This window comes from Aotus nancymaae, unplaced genomic scaffold (assembly GCF_030222135.1).
Source record: "Aotus nancymaae isolate 86718 unplaced genomic scaffold, 86718_ANA_hifiasm-v0.15.2.pri h1tg000022l_1, whole genome shotgun sequence".
Classification (NCBI taxonomy): Eukaryota; Metazoa; Chordata; class Mammalia; order Primates; family Aotidae; genus Aotus; species Aotus nancymaae.
In genome coordinates this window covers 23,947,748-23,971,279 of record NW_026988435.1, presented here as the reverse complement: position 1 = coordinate 23,971,279, position 23,532 = coordinate 23,947,748, and positions in this window count along the sequence as shown.

Below are 23,532 nucleotides of genomic sequence, written 5' to 3'. Positions count from 1 at the left end.
TTGATTATATTACTTAATAAATATTTGTCACTACTTTTTCTTGTAAGATCTAAATGTAAACAAGTCATATTGAACTTGTTCTCTATTTCTACTTTTTTCGACGTATTTATCTGCTATCATGTTTCATATAAATATGATCACAAAATCTTCATGCCTGTTACATTTTATTAATATATGATGCCTCTCTTTACTCGTTTTGTTGATTTATAATCTTCAATGTTGTCATATAATTTTTTCCTACTGCTTATATCATTGTTTTGAAGGTGCTTGTTGTTTATTGGGTTTTTCTTTTTAATTGAAAAAAAAAACTTTGCTTTGAAAGTGTTATTTGAATATTGCATTATAGGGTGTTAGACTTTAATCCAACAAGAGAGTCTTTGTCTGTTGATGGGTCAATTTAGTCCTTGCTTTCTTATTATTTTTCTTTCCTTCCTTCTTTTTTAACCTTCCTCATTTTTTTCTTCCTGTATTTTTTAGCTTAAAAATTTTAATGCCATCTTATGCTACAAATCTTTAATTACATATCTTTTTTCAAAAATGTAAGAATTTTGACCCAGTATTCCAGTGCAGAATTATATTGGAAACATTGGATTTACTGTAAAGTATAAAACAGAAAAGAAAAAAAACAGTCTACAATGTGATACATATGGTGCTATTAGTGATTGGTATTTCTGAAGTTTTTTATTGACAATTATGTGTGAAAACAACGTTTCATGGTAAAGTAGTCTTCAAGAGTAGATTTTCAAACAGAATCAAGGGTGCAAGAATCCAGTATTTTGTAGGGGTGTTATTTAACAGGTTGTGGGTAGCCTCCAATCATTACTAACATGTATTTTTAAAAGGTTTGGATGATAAAGAAAAATCATGACTTTCACTACTACCACATTTATATAAAGTTCTAACAGCTTTTCAAATTATTGTTGAGAGAATTCAGACTAACAAGTTGATCCAGGATATTTTATTTCTTGAGTTGTTCCCTTATCCATCTAATTACCTTCATGGGTTTGACATTGAACAGAGGATGCACCAGGAACATAGAAATTGATAGATCACATGTAGACTCCCTTATTAAACCATACTTCAACACATCTTAAATTTATCAAGCATACCAGGAAATTAAATGTTATTATTAGTGAAAATTATGTGCTTTACAAATCTGATTATGCTTTTGTAGCTGAAATGGCATTTTCCCATAAGTCATTAATGCAGAATGCATCCTAAGGACGAAACATCAGTTTTGGGCCTTGAGTTTGATCTATATTTCCTCTTGAGGAAGATAGGGTTTCTATTACTTCTGGTGATCTATACTTAGACTGTGACAACCTAAGAATCTTTAAAAATATTTGTTGTATCTGGTTGGTTATTTTTCGCTCATCTGATTTTCCTAGGTTCACATATTTTATAGTATATATCTGTTTTTTATTGACTCAACACATATAATATCTTACTTGAATCTCTACTTCCTATCTGCTTTAATGTAGAATAAATGTTTTCTTTAATTGAAATACATTCATTTATTGAAGATGATGCTAAAATTGTCATAAATGGAACTTATCAAACTATAAATTCAGCTCTCTCATTTTAAAATTTTTAAATATATTTTTTAAAATGTTGTGGGTACATAGTAGGTATAGATATTTATGGAGTAGATGAGATGTTTTGATATGGGCATGCAAAGTGAAATAAGCACATCATGGAGAACTGAGTATTGTTTCCTTTGAGTTACAAACAATCTAATTACCTTCTTTAAGTTATTCAGGTATTAATATACATCGTTTTCTTGAAGTTTCCCTACCTTCAATCTTGGCTGACATAATATATGTAGTTTTTATTAGAATTATCCTGACAACATGTGTTTTCTGTGAATCTTATGTAATACTCAAACAAGACCAGAAAGTATCCCCTTGACCATTAATAATTTATTCTACAGTATGTATATAATACAGGCACATAATACATTGGTCTACATCTATAGCTACATATGTCTATCAATTTATTTATATCAGTATTCATACTATTATTTTGTCTTCTCTTAATTGGCACATTTTGAGGTCTCAGTTTTGGTTTAGTGCTATTTCTTTTTATTTCCTTAGGTAATAATAGAGACAAGAAAAACCAAAGTGTTTACTCTTACACATTCAATACAGAGTATTTCATTCACCTCTAGTCACCAAGATGTGGTGGTTGTCTCTCAACACTGGCCTAGTAATTCTCCAGCAGACACCAGCTGGCTGTCCTTTAATTCAATTCCATTCTGACATTCTGGATCCAGAGATAGAGACATATATCATAGGCTAAGGACTCAGTCCCACAAGAGTGCCCCCACTACAGATGTTAATCACAAGTCATATGTTGTGACCTGTGCTTCTAACTAATTGGCTATAAATCAGGGTTGCCATAATCCCCTTTGGGGATAATTTGCTAGAGCATCTCCCAGAACTCAGGAAAACACTTTTTTATGTTTACTCGTTTATTAATAAAGGAGATAGTAAAATATATGGATGAACATCCTGATGAAGAAATACATATAGTGAAGTCTGAAAGGGTTTCAAGTGCAGGAGCTTCTGTTTCTATGGAGTTGGAGCATGCCACTTTTCTGGCACATGAATGTGGTCGTTCACCTTGAAGCTCTCCAAATCTCCATAGTTCAGGGATTTCTGTAGAGGCTCTGTCATGAAGACATGATTGACTGTTAAATCTATTTCTGGTTCCTCTCCCCTCTCTAAACAATGGAAAGTGTGGCTGAGAGCTCTGAGCTTCTAATCATGGGTTGATCTTTTGGTGACCAGTCTCCATTCAGGGGCCCACCAAAGGTCATCTCATTTGAGCAAAAGATATCCTTATCACCCAGGAAATTCCAAGGGATTTAGGAGCTCTGTGTCAGGAACTGGTACAAGAGAACAAATTTTAAAACCAAAGATTAAAACTCCTAACACTCAGGAAATTATAAGAGTTTTGAAGTTCTGTGCCAGGAACTAGGGGCAGAGATAGATAGATGGATATTATTACATAGATGATATACTTAGGTAATATACTTGTAACTTATTACATATCTTCAAACACCTTTCTGCATCTGAGGTACAAATAATGTCTTAAGTAAATAAGTGATATTTTGTAACCACTGGTAATGCAAATGTATTTATTTACTGATGACTTATCCTTATATATACAATTACAAATTTTTTCTTTATCATTGTAGATCATTAATTTTATCAAGCTTTGCCAGGTTAGAAATTCTTTTTCATTAGCGCAGCCTAGGACTGACCCAATGAGTATTCTCAATATGAAAACACTGTTCTTCATTTAGCTCAAATAAATTTTCTTCCATCAATTGTTTTGTTATTTCTAATCCTCCATCTGTCCCCTTTGCTCACTTTGAAGCTCCTATTCTTTTCCTCCCAATTTTCCTAAACCTGTTAAATCACTAACATTGGTCTTAATTATCTCTCATTTAATCTAATTTCTGAATGCATCTTCCTAAATGCTTAAAACAAATCAGGAGTCCATCTGTCTCTTTCCATAGGTTTTCTCCCTTGCCATGTGTTTCAAACTTTCCATCTTATTTTTCTCTCTCTGAGGCCTATCAGAAAAGCTGCAATTTCATTATGCTGATGAATCTAGACTTAGATTTTAATGTTTACATATGTTTTATAGCCAGAATCCTCAGAATCCTAGAGGTACATGGAACTCCTTCCCTGGGAGGCAACAGATGAAGGATAGACTCTCACTGCTACTGAGCTAGATAAATAGAAGAGGGCTTTCTGCTCTCAGATATTGTTTTACTTCCAACCATCCTCGCAATGAAGAAGTAGCTCACTTCTTGTGTTGAATCCAGACTCACTGAGGCCAAAGAGACTCAGCTGATACTCTTTGGGAAAAGTCAACCTTTGAACTTCACTTCCAATACACTCTCACTGGAGTCCTATAGATCTCTGAACATCAAGCTCAAGAAAAGAAAAATCATACAGCATTATAATTTCATTTAAATAGATAAGAATAAAAATCATGTGGATGGTGAATTTGAGTTAGTAAATCTAAAAGCAGAGATGATATTTTGATAGATACTGAAGAAATAAGATGATATATGATAATTTGGAAATGAACTAAGAAATTTACAATATCGTAGAGAAGATTTAGATGTTTGATTTCTTAGGAAGCATAAAGAAATCATGGTCAATTATTGAATATGAGGGATAAGCAAACCACAGTCACCTGATATGTTTAAGATTCTTTTTTGGAAGTGGAGTAACAAGTAAGTTTGGTGCCAATTTATGAGAAACAGGATAATACACTATATGAGCAAAATTGGCAATAGAACATACTGTTGATTCTCTCAAGTCTCCTAGCCATGTATTCATTAGCTCTGTATTGAGACAAAACTTGATAAAATAATTAATATGATCCTTGATAAGGATCATAAAGATTATCAACAACTTTGTTTCTCAAGTAATTTAACTCTATTTTGAAAAAAAAAGAATGAGTTCCTGTTATTTGCAAATATATGGATGGAACTGGAGGACATTATGTTAAGTGAAATAAGCCAGACACAGAAAGACTAACTTTACTTGTTCTGACTCTTTTATGGGAGCTAAAAATCAAAACAATTGAAGTCATAGAGATAGAGAGGTAGAATAATGGTTACAAGAGTCTGGTAAAGGTAGTGAGGATGGGGCAGAAGTAGGGATGTTTTAGGAGTATAAAATGTAATTTGAAAGACTGAATAAGATCTAGTATTTGATAGCACAACAGGGTGACTATAGTCAACAATAATTTATTATATATTTAAAAATATTTAAAAGAGTATAATTGGGATGTTTGTAACACATAAAAAAAATGATAAATACTTGAGGTGATGGATACCCCATTTACTCTGATGTCATTATTTTGTATTGTATCCCTCTATCAAAATATCTCGTGTACCACACAAATATAAACACCTACTATGTACCCATAAAATTAAGAATAAATAAAGAAAAAAGAGATCATAATGTTGAAATGACATCGTTAGCATAGGAATAAAATCAAGTCTAAGTTAACTTTCATATAACTTTATATTATATACTGGTCAGGCTGGTTATGAAAGTAATGGCTCCCACTGGACAGGTGAATATGCATGTGTAAGAATGGAAAGGATACTTCCATTGAAAATCCAGAGTATGTGTCATCAGGTTTTAGGTGAAACCATGAGAATAAAGAAAACTTCTCATGGAGTGCATACAGAGTGAAGTGGTATTAGTTTGAGCTGAGATTATTGGTGATAAGCAAGCTTAAAGATGGGAAGAAGAAAAGTAACTAAAGAATGGAATGAAAATACATTATCTGAAATAATTAGCATGGAGAAACCAGTTTTTGTAAAAGATACAGAGGTATCTAATAATTAGTCAGATACATTATTACTCTCTACTAATATTTATTTCCCTCTTAACCCTGGACACACAAAAGGTTTATTTTCCCTGTTTTCTTGGGGTTAGGTTTGGTCAATGTATTTGCTTTGGTCAGGGAAATGTACATAATAAAGACACACATTACTTCCAAGTGAAAACCAGTAACTGCCTAGCCCTCTCCTACCCCTCTACCCCAACTTCAGTGTGGTGATTACAGAGCACTTGTTGAGATGAAGTCTCAAAAAGCCTGAGTCTACTATTTTACCCAAACAATATATCATCTAACATGTATAGCTGAATGAACATTATTGTTAACACTACAGCAAATCTTTGCCATCAAAATAACTGTTTATATTCATTAGGGAATCAATGGTGATCTTATCAGGAGAGTATAAGTAAACTAATAGAATTTATTCAATCAAATTGCAGTGCTTTTAGGAGATTAAGGCATGATATAGTGAATGTGAAGTATTTAATTTGCAGTCTTATCAACTCTGGAAGAGCCGGAGAACAACTAGAAAGTATATCTAGGGAACTATACCATCAAGACTAGATATACTTGGTGGAGGTGAATGAATGAAAGAGACCTTAGGAATGTATTCACTGAGCAGTGGTGGTGGTGGGGGGAACAGGTGAAATAGGAAAGAATGTGAAAAAAAGCCAGGTGGAGTGATCAGTGAAGCTATTTTCCACAAGAAGTAGAAGAGGATGAGTTAAAAGACACACAAAGGCTTTAAACAGGAAGAGGAAATCCTTAATATCTCAAATACCCTTGACAAAGAGCCTCAGGGAGAGAGAGAAAGGAATTAAGGAAAGAACCAGGATTTAGTTAAGGCAAGAAAAGCCCTCTATGCTAAATAAGATATAAGGTATTTTGTTAGTAATATAATTATGTTTTCAGAAGTTACAGTATACATGTTGGAGCAATAGGAAAAAAGGATTGGTACAGAGGTTTAAATTTGTGAGGGAATAATTAGAAGAAAACTAGGAGACAGTATCTTCCATCTCACATGGAGGATAGATAAAAGAGAAATTCCATATATTTTAAATGGGCGTAAAATCCTTTTGACTAATAAAACTACTTAGTATTTAACGTAATACCTGCCCTGGTGTTAGTGGCTCTGCCATATATTTTGAATAATGGTGTTGACCAGTGTGTATCCTCTGTAATCTTTTAATACTGTAATAGTCAAATGTAGCATGAACTAAAGGAATAACTCCATTAGACTTGTTCATGAGCAGTATTATATTTTATTTGCTATTATTATGGCTTATACTTTAATTATATGAGTTATCTTTTGTTATGTACCAAATTATCCCAAACTACATGGCTTATAAACGACGCAAAATTATTTTCTCCCAGTTTTCCTTGGTCAGAAGGCTGCACAGTGTGATTACAGTTTTTGCTAATGGTCTGAAAGAAAGGTGCCCCACCTGAAGCTTAAGGTCTTCTTCTAGACTGATTCGGCTTGTTAGAATACAGTTTCTTTCGATTGTATGACTGAGATTCCAGCCTTCCTGCGGCTGCGGGGAAGAGGAGGCCATCCTCAGCACTGGGAGACTGTCTGCTATTTTCTGCCCTCTTCACAACACGGCAGTTGTTCCTTCAAGGTTAGCAAGATAATATCTTTGTTGCTTTCAATCTGGATTTCCTCATTCTGACTTCCAGACCTATACACAAAGGACTCATGTAGGTCAGGCCAACACATATAATCTCTTATTTTATTCATTCAAGGTTAACTAATTGGTAACCTTAGTACATCTGCAAAATCTCCTTTATCATGTAATATGACATAACCTTGAGAGTACTATTACATCAAACTCCGAGGTTCTGAATACATTCAAGATGAGGAAATTATATAAAGTATGTGGAACAAAGGTTGGAAATATTGGGGTCATTTTACAATTATTATTATGTCACAATGATGGTTAATACACTTTAAATATATATGTAAATATATGTATCTATATCTATATATATACACATATATGAACATATGTGAAAAAAATAAAATATGGTGTCCTCCATTCCCGTTTCATTATATTTTCTGATATTTTCATTTGTCTGATTACTTTTCTTCCCGATTTTCTCTTACATTGTATTAAATGTGTATCCCACTTTAAAATCCATGAAAACCACTTTGAATATTGATATGGAAAGAGCATGAGAGAACAAAAGCATGCATGGGAGAGAAAGATAGAAGGAAATATTTTTTATATAAGGAAAACATATGATTCTGTGAACTCCCATGATGACTTAAAAGAATATTTTATCAGCTGTAGCCATGGGATTGATATAAAAATACGAAATTTTTACTCTGCAAGTAAAAGATGTATCATGCGAATGAAACAAGGAACCTCTCTGGGGTTCTGTGTGAATGTGAGAATGTTTATTAGAAAAATGTGAAAAACCCTGAATATAGGGTGGGAGAATTTTTATGGATTCCTATAGAGATGATTGCTTATGCTCTCCACCCCCCATCTTCTTTTACTTTGCTTTTAAGAAGAAAAAAACCTTTCCCTGACTAAGAATATTAACATTCTTTTGCTTTAAGATTCTAATAACTTTGTTTGAGGCAGATGGCTTTCAAAGGGATGCTGATTGTTTTTAAGACTCACAAGTACCATCCCTTATGTCTTCCTGATCCAGAGTTAAATAACCAGCATATTCTCAAAAGAATAAGGATAAATCACGACTTGAAAGGAGATAGAATAAAAACCAAAAGATCTGCCAGATTTGTGTCAATTTATATCAATTGAAACCTGGAAATGTATGTGGGGGAGGAATGTAATTGTGTTATTTTATGAGGAAAAATAATCATAACATTAGATGAGATTTAATTATTAATATGGTTATAGCTGGAGAAACATTGAGTATCTCTAATAGTTTACTAAGTGAATAATTAAAATTTGGGTTCTACATTGGCCTACATTAAATAGAACTGAGATACTAGAACTTAATTGGCATGTAATGCAGGGGGAAAAATGAAAGTGCTTAAGAGAAGCTAACTACAAGAGATTCAGCATGGATTATTACTTATCCAAGCTAATGATGTTTCCAAGAAAAGCTCAGAGAATATGTCCTTCACCAGTGAATTGAGACAAATCCAAAAGATAATCCACTTATAAGTGACTTGAGAAGTTACAATAATGAGAAGAGTACTAACATGCTTGGAAAGGATAGCCCTATAATGGCTGTCTTTGTCAGGTCCACGATTACAGGCATTACCTCTTAATTTAAGTTGTGGCAATGGGATTGTGGAGTGGCATAAGCCAACAACTGATAGCTCTTACCTGTATCTTTAAGGTGGGTATGGTTAGCAGTAATCACAATGTTTTAGTCTGCGGAGACTTGATGGGGCAATTATTCAAGGTGTTCCTGGAAATGAGAACAATAGATGTGATCGCTTTGTTTTGTACTCACTTGGCTAAGCTGAAGAGTACTTCCCAGAATTCCCTTTTTATGTGCTTCTAATAAGGCAGAAAGGCAGGAAACAGTCGTTTTGCAGTACATGCATGGAGAGTCTGTTAACTCACCTCACTGACATAAGGCAGTAGCTAGGAATTCAATTCTCTTCTCACTATACCTTCATTTATTTTCTCTGAATCTTAGGCCACATGTAGTACATGCCACCTCTATGACAAAGGACTCTTTGTCATGTTAGGCCACCTCTATGACAAAGGACTCTGTTTTCGAGAATGTCCTCAACATTAATGTCAGTGATAACAAGCAGAAACATGGCTTTCTGTCTGTCCTCCTGTGGTTCCAGATTTCTTGCTATCTTTTCTCCCTGCCTGTCTGTCTCTGGACTTCAGTCTCCAGCATTTGATACAGGAATATCCTTGCAAAGACTACTTAGTCAATTTTCACAATTGCATAAATTATTTCCCATAATAAACGTCCCACTGGTTCTGCTCCTGAGTGAATACTGACTGAAACAGAAATAAATCAAGTAAATTATTTCTTAATAAGTACAACAGGGAAAACATTGATTAGAAACAAATTTTCTATAGTTTGAATAATAATATCTCCTTCAAAATTCATGTTAAAAATTAATCCTCAATATAACGGTATTTAGAGGTGTACCATGAGGGTGTGATTAAATCATAATGGCTCCAGTCTCTTGAATGGGATTAGCATCCTTATAAAAGGGTTAAAAGTTGCCTTTCCATCCATCTTACATTTTCTCCCAGATGGAGGATGCACCAGTAAGGTCCATCTTGGAAGCAGGGAGCAGCCCTCCCCCAACATCAATCCTGCTGGCACTTCGAACAATGAGAAATAAATCTCTTACATACAGAACAATGAGAAATAAATTTCTATCCATTATAAATTACCCTATCTCTGGTTTTTCGCTATAGATCCACAAGCAGACTAAGACAAAATGTAAGTGGGATGAAGATACCTGAGGGAATTACCAGGTTAAAGAATCAAGGGACTCTAACCTACTTTCCAGATGTGAATCAAAACACAGATTCTAGAGTTCGTGGAATGAAGTGGAAACTGGGTTCCCCTTGAAGGTAGACCCTACGAACAAAACTACAAATATAGAATGAAAAGAGTCTTTCCAACTTTCCTCAAAAAAAACCTGTGATCATTTTCCAAAGTAAATTGCTTTGAAAAGAAAAATATCCAGACCTTTTAAGTATTACTCAATACATTGGCTCTGAGCTGATATAAATTTTTCATACTTCAACAGGCTGCTGCTATCCATGACTCAGAGTGGGGGCTTATGGAGGTCATTGAGAAATGGAATGTTGGCCTGAATCCATCTGTAAGCGGGCATAGTAAATCTCCAAAACCATTCTGTAGTTACCTTCCCAAGTTCTGAATGCATAGTTGAACTATTCATACTCCATAGCTAGCAGAATCCCTACACTGGTTCCTTGGCCCATGGTGAAAAGGCTTTTATGGTACAATGGAAAAGTAGAGGTCTTCGATCTCATTTTATATGAAAACCAGAAAAAAAAAGTCATATGTCATCTGTAGTAAAATCCCAAGGAATTATGCCACCATCAAAGACTTGAAAGATACAGTAAAAGTGAGCTCTACTTTATCTTCACTTGACATGCCACTTGGGCTTGTGAAGAAATATTGATGCAATAGAATAAAAGAAACTATTATAAATCTAATTAGAAATTGCCTCCAATTGCAGCTGTTGTTTCAAATGTCGTACACATATTGGAGCAGACAGCATGAAGCTCAGTAGCTGGTATAAAGCTATTGATCTGGCAATTGCTTGCATACATGTATTAATTAGAAAGGACCACCACAAGGTTTGCTTTCATGCTGTCTGGAATGTAGCACATCTTCTCTGTATTACCTCAAGAATATGTCATCTCTGTTCTGTGTCATAAAATAGTGTACAGGTTCACTTGTCATGTCATTACATAGTACGCTTGCTCACCTCAGCTGTGTCACCGTTCCTCAGAACATATTACCTATTACGCTGATAATATTAAAAAAAACTGGATCTGGTGAGCAAGATACAGCAAATAACCTATAGATGTATTTGTAAGATATATATGCCAAATAGTGGGAGATAAAACCTGTGAAAATTCAGAAGGGATGAATGTTACATATTGAGGTCAATAAGATTTTCCCTTAAGTAAGGCATATCTAGCTGAGTGACTCATATTCAAAACTCCCATTTCCCAAGAGGACCAGCCTGACACCCAATGGCAGTTAAATTATATTGAATTCCTCTCATCACCTTGTGGAGAAGGTTACAGACAATAATCCACATTCACTGAAATATTGATTCAGTGAATCACGAAAAAAATCTATAAAATATTATATTATAGATGCTTTTAAGTTGCCGAGAATTATTTTTTAGCATGACTTTAATTGGTTTTATTTCATACTTATTCAACATTATGGTATCCACACATCACTGCTGCTTAACACTGAACCGCTTTACAAGCAAAGCAGCAAGGGAATAGACTTCGTATCATGAAATTCATTGGCCTTGCTCTGTGCACCCTCGCTAGAAGCGATTGTACAACACTGATGAAATGTCGACATAAACTCTTAGGGGCTTGTTTATAACCAATGCTGGTTTGATGACAATAACTTGTAATGCAAAAATTACTACTATATAGCTGGAAAAGTATCCAAAAATACTGAAATAAATGTAAAAGTCTTGGATTCTGGTCTTGGCCCTGCTTTTGATTAGTTGGATGGTACTAAATAAATCAGTATAAATTTCTATATTTTTTAAAAAAGGAAATTGGAATATGTGTGTATGTGTACCTAGAAACATCAAAAAAGCCAAGGTGTTCCAGAACCACTTAGGCTAAAAGGCAACAACATTAAAAAAAATCAATGCAGTTTTTAAATGTAGTGCCCCTACCTCAACATTCAAGAGCCTTCTGTGGATGTCAGTGTCATGTGTGTTTATTATTAGGTACCAGATAACCACAGCCAATTTCATCTACCATTTCACTTGTCTCTTATGTGAACAGTTTTTCATATATTGAACTTTTGACCATTGTCATTTTAATGTATTTTTGTTTTCACATCTATATATTTAATTTGTATTTATAATAGTCAAAGTTAGTAAGAAACCTTAATGGTTTTGGTCAAATTTCATGCTTTAGGAAAGTCTTGAATACTTTGTATTTACTGTACTTTTCAAAAGCTTGATGATTGAAAAAATAATGAGTATACAGTAAAATCCATGGTTCTAGTGAATAATAAGAAATTATTCTTTCATTTATAATTGATTAAAATATTATAGAAATGATCTATTTTTGCCATGCAGGTGAAAATCAGGTTTGAATAATTATGATGGCAAAAGAAACAGCTGGTAAACATTCCAGTGTGAGCATAAAACTAATAAAAATGTGAAGCTTTAAAAGTCAGTATTTATTTATGTAACAAACCTGCACATGTATCCTTGAACTTAAAAGTTTTTTTAAAAAAGTCAGTGTTAGTATGGGACTTTTACATTCTTAGGGAAAAAAACTACTAAACAAAATTAAAATATATTAGACAGATGCATTCATAATGAAGCTGGAATAAAGATAGCAATAAGACAATCCAAAGCAACTGCTGTGTACATTATAAATCATACATTTTTGGACTTTAATTATGAATGTCTTTGACAATACTAGTAAGTACTGATAAGCTCTCAAAGTAGATCAACCTTATCACTATTCGAGACAGTCATGCAGTTCATTTTTTCTCTGCTTTAAAGATTAACCCCATTGAGATTTTTTTTTATCATTTGTCTCCACTAAAATGGAAATTCAATAGAATTTCACTGTTCAATCTAAAATACTAATATTTAAAAGTATAAAAATAAGACATGAGATATTGTTTTATCCTTTCTATAGTTTATTTGCCTCCAAAGGAGACTGCTGTAATTTAGAAGGACAAACTTTTAAACAGAAGTAACCCTGTTATCTACTTGGTGAAAATTTTATTGGAGTAATCACTAAATTTAAGAAATGAATACCTATACATATGATTACTAGCGTCATCAGATTAATAGTAGTCTTATAAATATGTTGGCTTCACTCAGTAACGTGAGCTTTTGGATTGTGAAGAAACAGTAGTTCGTAAATCTCTATTATCTGAAGAGCTCTTTTCTTGTGTTTTTAGAAATACAACATGTGATGCAAAGAACTGCAAAATTCTCTGGTTAAAGTTTGTATGAGAGTTGTGTAATCTATTGCACTGGGCTCCGTCCTCAATGAGCCTTTATGTGGATACCAGAGACCCAATGGTTTGGCAGAGAAATATGAAAGCTCCAAGTATTTTTAACTATTTCTATTTGTAACAAAAATAGTTAGTTAAAAATGCATAAGGATATGGATTTTCTCTCATGGTCAGACACACATACACTTCTCCAGTGAGTGTCCTTATCTCTGTGAAGGAAAAGGAAGCATGAGGGTGCTCTGCATGGTGGCATATTTCTGTCCTGTACCACCAGCTGCTCAGGAGTATGTGTCAGGAAGCTCCCTTGAGCTCAGGAGTTCAAGGCTGCAGTGAGTTATGATCATGCCATTGCTCTCTATCCTGGTCAATGGGTGACAAAGTGAGATTCCATCTCAAAAAAAAAAAAAAAAAAAAAAAGCACAATGATGAAGGCTGACATTAAGAACAAACAAAATTGGAAAAAATATTTTAGAATATTGAATTCTAATGCATTGTAATCTCTTCTTAGCATCTGGGGAAACATAGAAGTGTAATTGTGATTTATATTTAAAACTTCTAGACCAGCATTGCTTAACCTGATTATTCCTATTTCTTTGAACAATATAATTGATAATGTCACTTGTAAAAACTTCCCAAATGTGTTTGCAATGCCCAATGGTTCTGATATGACTATTAAAAACTGTAAAGTGTCTAAATTTTTTACCCTATGCAAATTAATAAGTTAGCTTGCCATAGTTTCAGATATGTCAACAGAGGGCTTACAATCTCTGTTGGAAACAAAGAATAGTTTATTACTCCCTGAAATATCAATAGCCAGAATATTAGTATTTGCATTGATTCCTTCCTCAAATTTCAGTTTTCACCAGCTGAGGCAAAAAGAAAAAGTGACACATGCCCACAGAGTGGATTATAGAAGAGAAACACTAATTTTACAGAATACACATTTTTAATACTGGTAATATGCATGGGCAGGGGAGGCAAATTTTACTTTTAACTTCTTGGAATCCTAACTGAGCCTAAAAATTAAATTAACATAAAATAGATTAACAGAAGAAAAGCACACAAATTGAATATAAGTTTATACGACATGGGAGCCATCAAAATGAAATAAAGACTCAAAAAAGTAGCAAAACCTAAATGCTTTTATATAAGGTTGAACGAAAGGGAGAATCGTGAAAAAGTAACTATGCTACTTTTCCACAACAGTCTAAAGGGATATAATAATTATTTTAACAGTTTGTTTATGCAGAATTTTCTTAGCTCTGATTTCTAATTGAAGAATATTGCTTTTTTGCTGGCATAGGGAGGACATTATTTACATAAGGAGTTTTTATCTCAGGTTTTTGTGATGAAGGAGATTACAGTGTCTTTCTTGTATCTGCTGTTTTTCAAGTGCTAAAACTCGAAATAATCTCTATACAAAAATGGTGTATTTTGGGATGCATATCCTCCCACACTTGCTCCAGAGAGAGCAATGCATGCATGTCACTTGCTCCAGAGAGAGGCACTTTGTCCTTTAACATTGTAGACAAACCAGCCTTTGCTCTGATGTGAGATGGGGTGGGGTCTAGGTAAACATTAGATCATCCAAGACTGTTTGCTACACAGACACCGTTGAAAAGATAGATCAGAACAAAGCAGTTAGTTATTTTGCTTTCAAGACATATAAAAGTGTAAAAACACATGGAGAATTGTCTCTTTATGATTCCATATTTTTAACTTCTTTGAAGATACTATTGGGGAAAAGTAAATAAAAAGTAAAATCAAAATAGTAATCATTAAAAAAGAATAATAACTGCATATCAACTAATTGTAGCGAATCATTATTTTGTGAAATTATAGTAAAAACATCTGTTCTTGACAGAAGGTGAACCTGAAAGGAACGCATTTCATGGGTACATAATAAACACATTCAGTATATTAAAAATACAAATATTTGGCTATCCCCATTATGTTTCTAAATCTCTCTGTTCTTCAGTTTCATGAAGTACTCTGCTGTGTGTTTGTCTTACAAATGTCCCTTTCTATTAAACAGGAAGCTCCATGAGATGAAGCACCATGGTGATATCAGTGACAATTGGATCCAAAGCACCTTGCACACTGCCCAGCACATGATCAACATTTAATTAATATCAGTAGGAGAAATAATACTGCACAACAGATTATAAAGCAAAGGTTACTTATAAAGTTTAAAATTATTAAATTGACATTTCTTAGAGATTCTATAGATTCTGAAAATATTGAGTTTTGCACCAAGCCCTACTCATTCTGATGTTCACAGTGCAATGTATAAACACAGCACCTGATACATGGTAGGTGTCATTTTAAAATTTGCAGGCTGTAAACAACCTCTTGAGAAAAGTAAGATCAAGAAAAATTTAAATTTGCAGAGTGTAACAGAATTCTACTCCTAGTTAGTGGCTAAAACACAAATTTTCATATTTTATGTTATGTTTTGTAGAATAATTTCCTTTTTCTCTTGCTTAAAGAATAGTGGCTTGTCTGACAACATTACTTGAGTATTAATATCAATGTTTTGGAGGCATCACAATACCTGACTTCAAACTATTCTACAAGGCTACAGCAACAAAAACAGCATGGTACTAATATAAAAATTGACACATAGACCAATGGAACAGAATAGAGAACCAAGAAATAAAGCAATACACTTACAATGAACTGATCTTTGAAAATCTTGACAAAAATAACCAAAGGGAAAAGACTGACTACTAAATAAATGATACTAGGATAACTTGCAAGCCATATGAAGAAGAAGGAACAGGACTTCTACCTATCACCATGTACAAAAATTAACTCAAGATGGATTAGAAACTTAAAACTTCAAACTATCAAAGAAGAAAACCAAGGAAAAACTCTTCTCTGTATTGACCTTGGCAAAGAATTTATGGCTAAGTCCTCAAAAACAATTCCAAAAAAATAAAAATTTATGAATGGGACCTAATTAAACTAAAGAGCTTTTTCACTTCAAGAAAAACTATCAAGGAAGTATGCAGACAACCTTCCAAATTGGAGAAAATATTCACCAACTATGCATCCAACAAAGGTCTGAAATTCAGAATCTATAGAGAATGTAAACAAATTAATAAATAAAAACCAAATAGTCTTATTAAAAAGTGGGTAAAGGACATGAAAAGACAGTTCCCAAAAGAAGGCACACAAGTGGTCAACAAACAGAAAAAGGTGCTGATTATCACTAATCATCAGAAACATACTAATCAAAACCACAATGGGATACCATCTCGCACCAGTCAGAAGGGTTCTTGTTATAAAGTAAAAAATAACTTAAAAAACAAACAAACAACAACAACAAAAACAGATAGTGACAAGGCTGAAGAGAAAATGAAACATTTATACACTATTAGTGAAAATATAAATCATTCCAGCCATTGAGGAGAGCAGTTTAGAGATTTCTCAAAGAACTAGGTTGAACCACCATTTGATCCAGCAATCCCTTACTAAGTGTATTCCCATAAAAGAATAAATTGTTCTACCAAAAGGACATTTGCACCCATATGTGCATCTCAGCACTATGTAAAATAACAAAACAATGGAATCAATTCAGGTGCCCATCAATGGTGGATTGGATAAAGAAAATGTGGTACATATACTATGTAGTCAAAAACGCACAACATCATGTCTTTTGCAGCAACATAGTTGCATTTGGAGGCCATTATCTTAAGGGAACTAATGCAAAAACAGAAAACCATGTACTACATGATCTCACAAGTGGGAGCTAAACATTGGATACCCACAAACATAAAGATAGGAACAACAGACACAGGGGACTATTAGATGGGGTGCGAAGGGAGGGGAACGAGGGCTGACAAACTGCCTATTAGGTGCTGTTCTCACCACCTGGATGACATGCTTTGCCTCTGTGTCCCCACCCAAATCTCATGTTAAATTGTAATCCCCACATGTCAGGGAGGGACCTGGTAGAAGGTGATTAAATCATGGAAGCAGATTTTCCTTATGCTGTTCTCATGATAGGGAGTTATTGCAAGATCCAATGGTTTAAAATTCCCTCTTCACTCTCTCTTTCCTGCTGCCATATAAGATATACTTCCCTGTCGCCTTCCACTATGATTGCAAGCTCCTGAGGCTTCCCAGCAATGCAGAACTGTGAGTCAATTAACTTTTTTCTTTGTAAATTACTCAGTCTCAGGTAGTTCTTTATAGCAGTGTGAAAATGGACTCAGTTACAGGTCCAATCACAACTCAAACCTCAGCGTTACATAATATACCTTTATACAAACCTGCACATGTACCCTATGATTCTAAAATAAAAGTTAAAAAAGAAAAAAATTAAAAATTGCACTAAATTAAATGCAAAAATCAATGTTAACAAGGATAACAAGTCGTCACCAGCTTGTTGTAAATATTTTTTATAAAATTGGTTTTGAAATGGAACATATCTGATACAAGATAACTACATTTAATAACTAAATAGTAATTAAGATTTAAAAATAGTAAAAAATAAATAGAATTTTTCACAGAAGAGAAAAAATATTCAGAAGAGTTGTCAAGGAAGGACCATCATCTCCTGGAGGATGGTAAAGCACAACAAGACGACAAAGCAGATAACTAGGCATGAAAGCAGGTTGACTTGCCCTAAGAGCATGGTTATTCCATAGAAAGTGGACAGTGAAACTCAACTGACCAGGACCAGATGGTTTATTATTCAAAGCACTGTGTACATCAGGAGCATAAGCACAGACGCTACCTCCATATCTCCAAAGAGATACCACCAGTCAAGATGGATATTAGACACACACTGGGCTCTGCCACAGGTGAGAAATGTAGTCACAAGGCCTGGCAATTTTTGAGCAAAGAATAAACATCATAGCAAGCAGCAAATATTTTAACAAGCAACAAGCAATCCAGTCCCAAGGGAGGATCAATTATAAGGTATTCATACTTTGGTCACTTTGAGTACTTCATTACCTTTGTATTCATACTTTGGTCACTTTGAGTACTTCATTACCTTTGTGACTAACTGCACAGACCGTTCATTTTCAGGAGACAGACAAACCTTGCAGTGTTACACAGTCAGTCTAAGAACATGCTGGGATGCTCAAGGACCACTGAAAATTGCCTCACCCAACAAGACTTTCAGTCATCACCCTTTTCAAATAACAGTAATGCTAAATATATTTTTCTGAGTGTTTGCCACTAACAAAGACTCTTTGTGTGACCAAAGTTTAGTCATGCTGCTGGACCATCTCTTAGAACCATCTATGCACTTTTTTTGCAAAATCTAGTTTTAGTAAAACTACAGGTCAGTTTAAGAAGCATCTCCCCTCACTTTTAATATCTGATCACCCTCATTATCTGACCAGGTTCCTCATTCTCTTGAATTCCCCAGCCGATGTCTGATTCGGTTACTCTTTGAGGGACCAAATTTTAGTCATGCTGCTGAACCATCTCTTAGAACCACCTATGCACTTTTTTTGCAAAATCTAGTTTTAGTAAAACTACAGGTCAGTTTAAGAACCATCTCCTCTCACCTTTAAAATCTGCAAATATGTTTCTAAATGGACTTCCTAATTCATTTAGGTTAACATCACAGTCACATAACTGTTAGCTCTATAACTGATTCTTAATTGCTTATATGTGTATTACATTCATTGCTAATCCACATCATCACAATAAAATATTATTAAGTTAAACAATACAGTTTAAATTTCTTATAATGTCATGACCTGTATCTTATTTTATTTTTCATAAAACACTTGAGTAGGTAACGTTTTGTCATGCCATTTTAGAAATGGTAGAGGCGGGCATAGATCATAGTTTTGCCCATTACTCTGGCAGTTATTTAAAGGGTTAACGTATGTATGTCATATGCCAAATCTGAAATTTAGATTACTCTGCCATTTCCATTGGATCTTGCTCACTGGAGCCTAGAAAATATGTTACTACTTGAGTTGGCAGCTCAGATCTACTTGGCTGGGTAAATATGCAATAGTTAGTGATTTGTTTAGGAGACTGGAATCTTTTAGGATTCAGAAAAATAAAACTTTAGGATAAGTGAAGGTTGTTATATACCATAGAGAAGGACTTAATAAATTCAAGAAAATATTCTTCTATATATGGAGATGCCATAAACACAAAAAATACTTAGGTACTACTAAGTCGATGATCTCGGCTCCCAATATAAGTCCTATTATTTTTAATTTGGCAAAGATTATTATAAATTTGTTAATTTCACTGTCCTAATGAAAATTTGATTTAAGTTTTTAGGAATTGTATTAACCTGGATTGGTCTGGGAGCAGTGTCTCAGACCTCTGATTCCTCTAACTTTCTGTGGCTTAGGTGGGAAGATTACCTGAGATGAAGGGTTCAAAACCAGCCTGGGAAAAATAGCAAGACTCCATGTCTATAAAAATTATAAACGTAGCCAGGCATGTTAAAAAGTTAAAAACTTAGCCCAAGAGTTTAGGGTTGTAGTGAGCTATGATCATATCACTGCACTCCAGCCTGGGCGCCAGAGCAAAAACTTGTCACTTATAAAACAAAACCAAAAAACCTGGTGCGATTCTAATCAAAATGTAAGTCAGATAGTTTCCTAACTGTCAAAGAGATAAAGAGCAATAAATTGTACTTCTGACCTCAAGAGGCTTATATATGGGGAAAAAATAGCAAGCAACTAAAAGAAATTTGTCTATTGCATAACAAATTATCTTCCCTGTATAAACTGAACAGTTTTGCTCACTACTATTAGTGATATAATTTCTTCATTTTTTCTCTCATATTCTCAAAATAATTACAAGATTTAAGATTCATAGTACTTTGTTCTAAAAATATATGGACTTTTTATCCCAAAAACATCAACTACAAAATAATAATGATAAAAAATTGCATGCTGTTAGGGAAACAAAGCATGTTCCCTCTATTTATAAACTCATGTAGCAGAGGTATTTTAAAGAAAATACTGATTGACAGTTTTACTTTAACTTTGCTTGCTCTCACTATTTTAGAACAGCCTCAAAAACATCCTGGTGAAAATACTATTATTTTCCCAGTTTACTCAGATCTTGTGACAAATTACGTGATTAAATAGCAGTGCTGATATTAAATTACAATGTAATCTACTTGGTGAAAATAGAGCATGAGTAATGCATTTGCTTTGCTTTGCAGGTCATTATAAAATATATCTCTATTAATAAACAAAATATTTCAGCTACCATCATTAATAACAGAATATATAGGCTAATTTATTAATTTATGAAACAGATTTTACTATTGTCAGCCAAATTAAAAAACTTAAACTCGTGGAATAATCCCATTTATTCCAAAACTTCAAATATAGCAAAACTAAGTAATTTAATTGTTAATTGTTTCTCAGTGCTATCATTGATATTAATAAAAACTCATAAAGCTGTAGTAAATTCTGGTTCATATTTTTGCTGCTACCACTAGTAAGATGCAATTTTCTCTGAATCTGACCTTTGGTTTATTGCAGTATAAAATATAGTTCTCAATGAAATTAAAGTAAAGGAAATCTATAATGTACTTTTCTATTCAACTCCACACAAGTTTTTGATTCTATCAAGTAGGAAATTGAATCCAAATCATTCATTTTACAGTATTTTATTATAACACTATAGATTTCTAAAAAGCTATTATATTAAAACAAAATCTAGTTTTAAATTTCCACTTCTGCTTTTATCGTCCATAAAATTTTCAATTAATTTTATTGCAGCTCCATTAATATAGTTCGAATTATTTTCTAGCTGTGTTATAATAATTTTGACTGAAAAACCAACTGATCCAAGCTTTCCCATTAAAATTTGAAATAAATCTCTGGAATCTCACAAAAATAATCTAGAAATTTCACAGGGAAGTTTAAATTATAAAATCTAGCAATATTATGAAGCAAAGCTCATAGATGTATTACTAGTTTTGTGAATGGAGATCACTGTCTTTTTACTTAAGAAGGTATATTTCCCATATGATCCTGACTTCTATTTTGACCTTCAAGCAAAACAAAAATTGAACATATGTATTCTGTAAATGTTGATGACCATTTACAAAAAGAATGATTCACTTATCTCTTTTTCCTACCATAGCAATCCTAAAGTATCAGCACAGTTCCACATTTGACACATATATATGAAACAACATTTCTAACACGTTATAGCTCAAATATTTATAGCAATGACACACTTGATATTTGAATTAGTGCATCCACAGATGCTTTTTATAAGGGAATCATCACTGAGCAATGACTAAAATGTCCAGAACGCCCATCTGGTGGCTGCTATTTACTGACCTATGTGATTGTGAGATAAATTCTTAACAGCACTTGGCATAAGAGTTCAAAAAATATCTGTTGAATCAAGATGGAAATTTGACTAATGGAAACGTATGTTGCAGAAAGAAAAGAGATATTGCATTACTTTTCTATACTGTGTATTAAATTATCACAAATTTGCAGCTTAAAATAGCACACATTTATTGTTTCTGTGTTTCTGTAGGACAGAAGTCAGGCATATTCTAGGTGAGTTCTTTACTCCAGGGTCTCGCCAGGTTGAAATTCAGGTGTTGACCGGGGCTGTGGTGATCAGAGCCTGGACTAGATAATAATCCATTTCCAACATCTTCATGTTGTTGACAAAATTAATCTCTTTGCACCTGTTGCACTGTGGTTCTATGTTCTTACTGTTGGTCAGGGATTGCTCACAGCGCTCAGTGGCAGCCACAGTTCCTTGCCACATGGCCCCCTCCGTATGGCCCCCTCCATATGCTCTCTCACCACATGGAAGCTTCTTCAGAACTAACAATAGAGAGAGAAAAAGGGAGAGAGAGAGATTTTTACTTCAGGGATGATCCATTTTCTCTTTGAGTTCTTTAACCTGTAAAACCAGGACCATTTAGATTAATCTCCCTTTTGATTAATGAAGAGCAACTTATTTGGGATCTTAACTACATCTCCAAAATGTCTTCATCTTTACCATATTTCACTGATGAGAAACAAGTAACATTCAAGGAGAGAAGATAATACAGGAAGTGAACATCAGAAGGTGGGAATGACTGGAGTCACTTCAATTTCTACTTGACAAAAATGGAATCGTGATAATCAAGTTCAGAAAATTTTCAACTTATTCTTTTTATATATGAAGATACAGAGAAGGAATCAATGAGGTCATGGTGTCCTAAGGTCAAATAAGATAAGGGTTGGGATGAAAGTCAGTTAAAATAGTTAACAGAACACTGACAATAGACAAAATTATCTTCATTTGAATTATCTTACTTTGCCTAGATAGCTGCTATACTCAGTCACCTGTCACTTATTGTAAGAAATAAATAAGAGGGGTGAGGGCCAGGGAGAGAGATGTAGATTGCTCTAGGCAAATTCACATAGGTAATTCTTGCTTGAAAACTTTTCATGTTGTAAGATGTGAGTTCAGCTGGGCAACAATGGCTCTTAACTCTTCCCTTTGGAAGTGACTTTTATTCCTTACAAGAATCAATTTAGGATAAATAAAATTATTTGCAACAAACCTTCCCACCACCCAGGAAAAATCAAAGTGTTTATATTAAGCCCCACGGGAGGAAGGAAGCGTTCTTACAAACTAGATTTTGAGCATTATTTGATTTAATTTTTAAAAGCCAACTGTAAATGTAGCAAAGAGTTTCAACTTTTTCCACTGGAAATTTAATTTCACACGTGCTCTCTAGAATGATAGAGCGACACCTTTGAGAAAGGGTTGTTTATGAGACACTTGTTTAAGGACAAGGTAAGCCAACAGTTGACAGCCAATTTCTCCTTTCCAAAGTTTTGGGCAAAGCAGAGGTCATCTAATTCCCATATTCTACCTCTAGAGTATAAGAACAGGAAAGAAAATGATGTGATTGTATAATATTTTTTTCCTACAACCTTCTCCCTAAATAACATTGAAATGGTCAGATAGTCACATGAAAAGTAATGTATAATTTATTTGAATTATTAATTATAACGATGAACACCTAGAAAGTCATTTGTTGAAAAAAATGTTTTTACTAAGCATCTATTATGAACTACACAATATTCTAAATTCTTGGGAGAAGTGGAGAGAGCACCTTAGCCCAAATATCTAGTAATGAAGAATCATTAGGCATATTATAATATGTTCACATTGTTAAATGTTAAATAACCATTACTATGCTATTTGTGACAAATTCTTAATAACATTTTAAATTAAAATTTTAAATAATAAGGGATTTAAATTAATATTTGCATGGATAAATTGTAGTATATTTATATTGTAAAATGACATACAACAGTTGAAGTAAATAATCTAGAACATAATGTTAAGCATAAAAATAAGTTGTACAAGAGCAGTTTTAGCATAATCATATAATACTGCATAGCAAAAGTACAGAAAATGTACATAAAAAAAATAAAAAAACAAATTCTGCTTACCGTTTATGTGGGAGAAAGAGATTTGGGAGAGAAGAAAAAAGACTTCAATCATTTT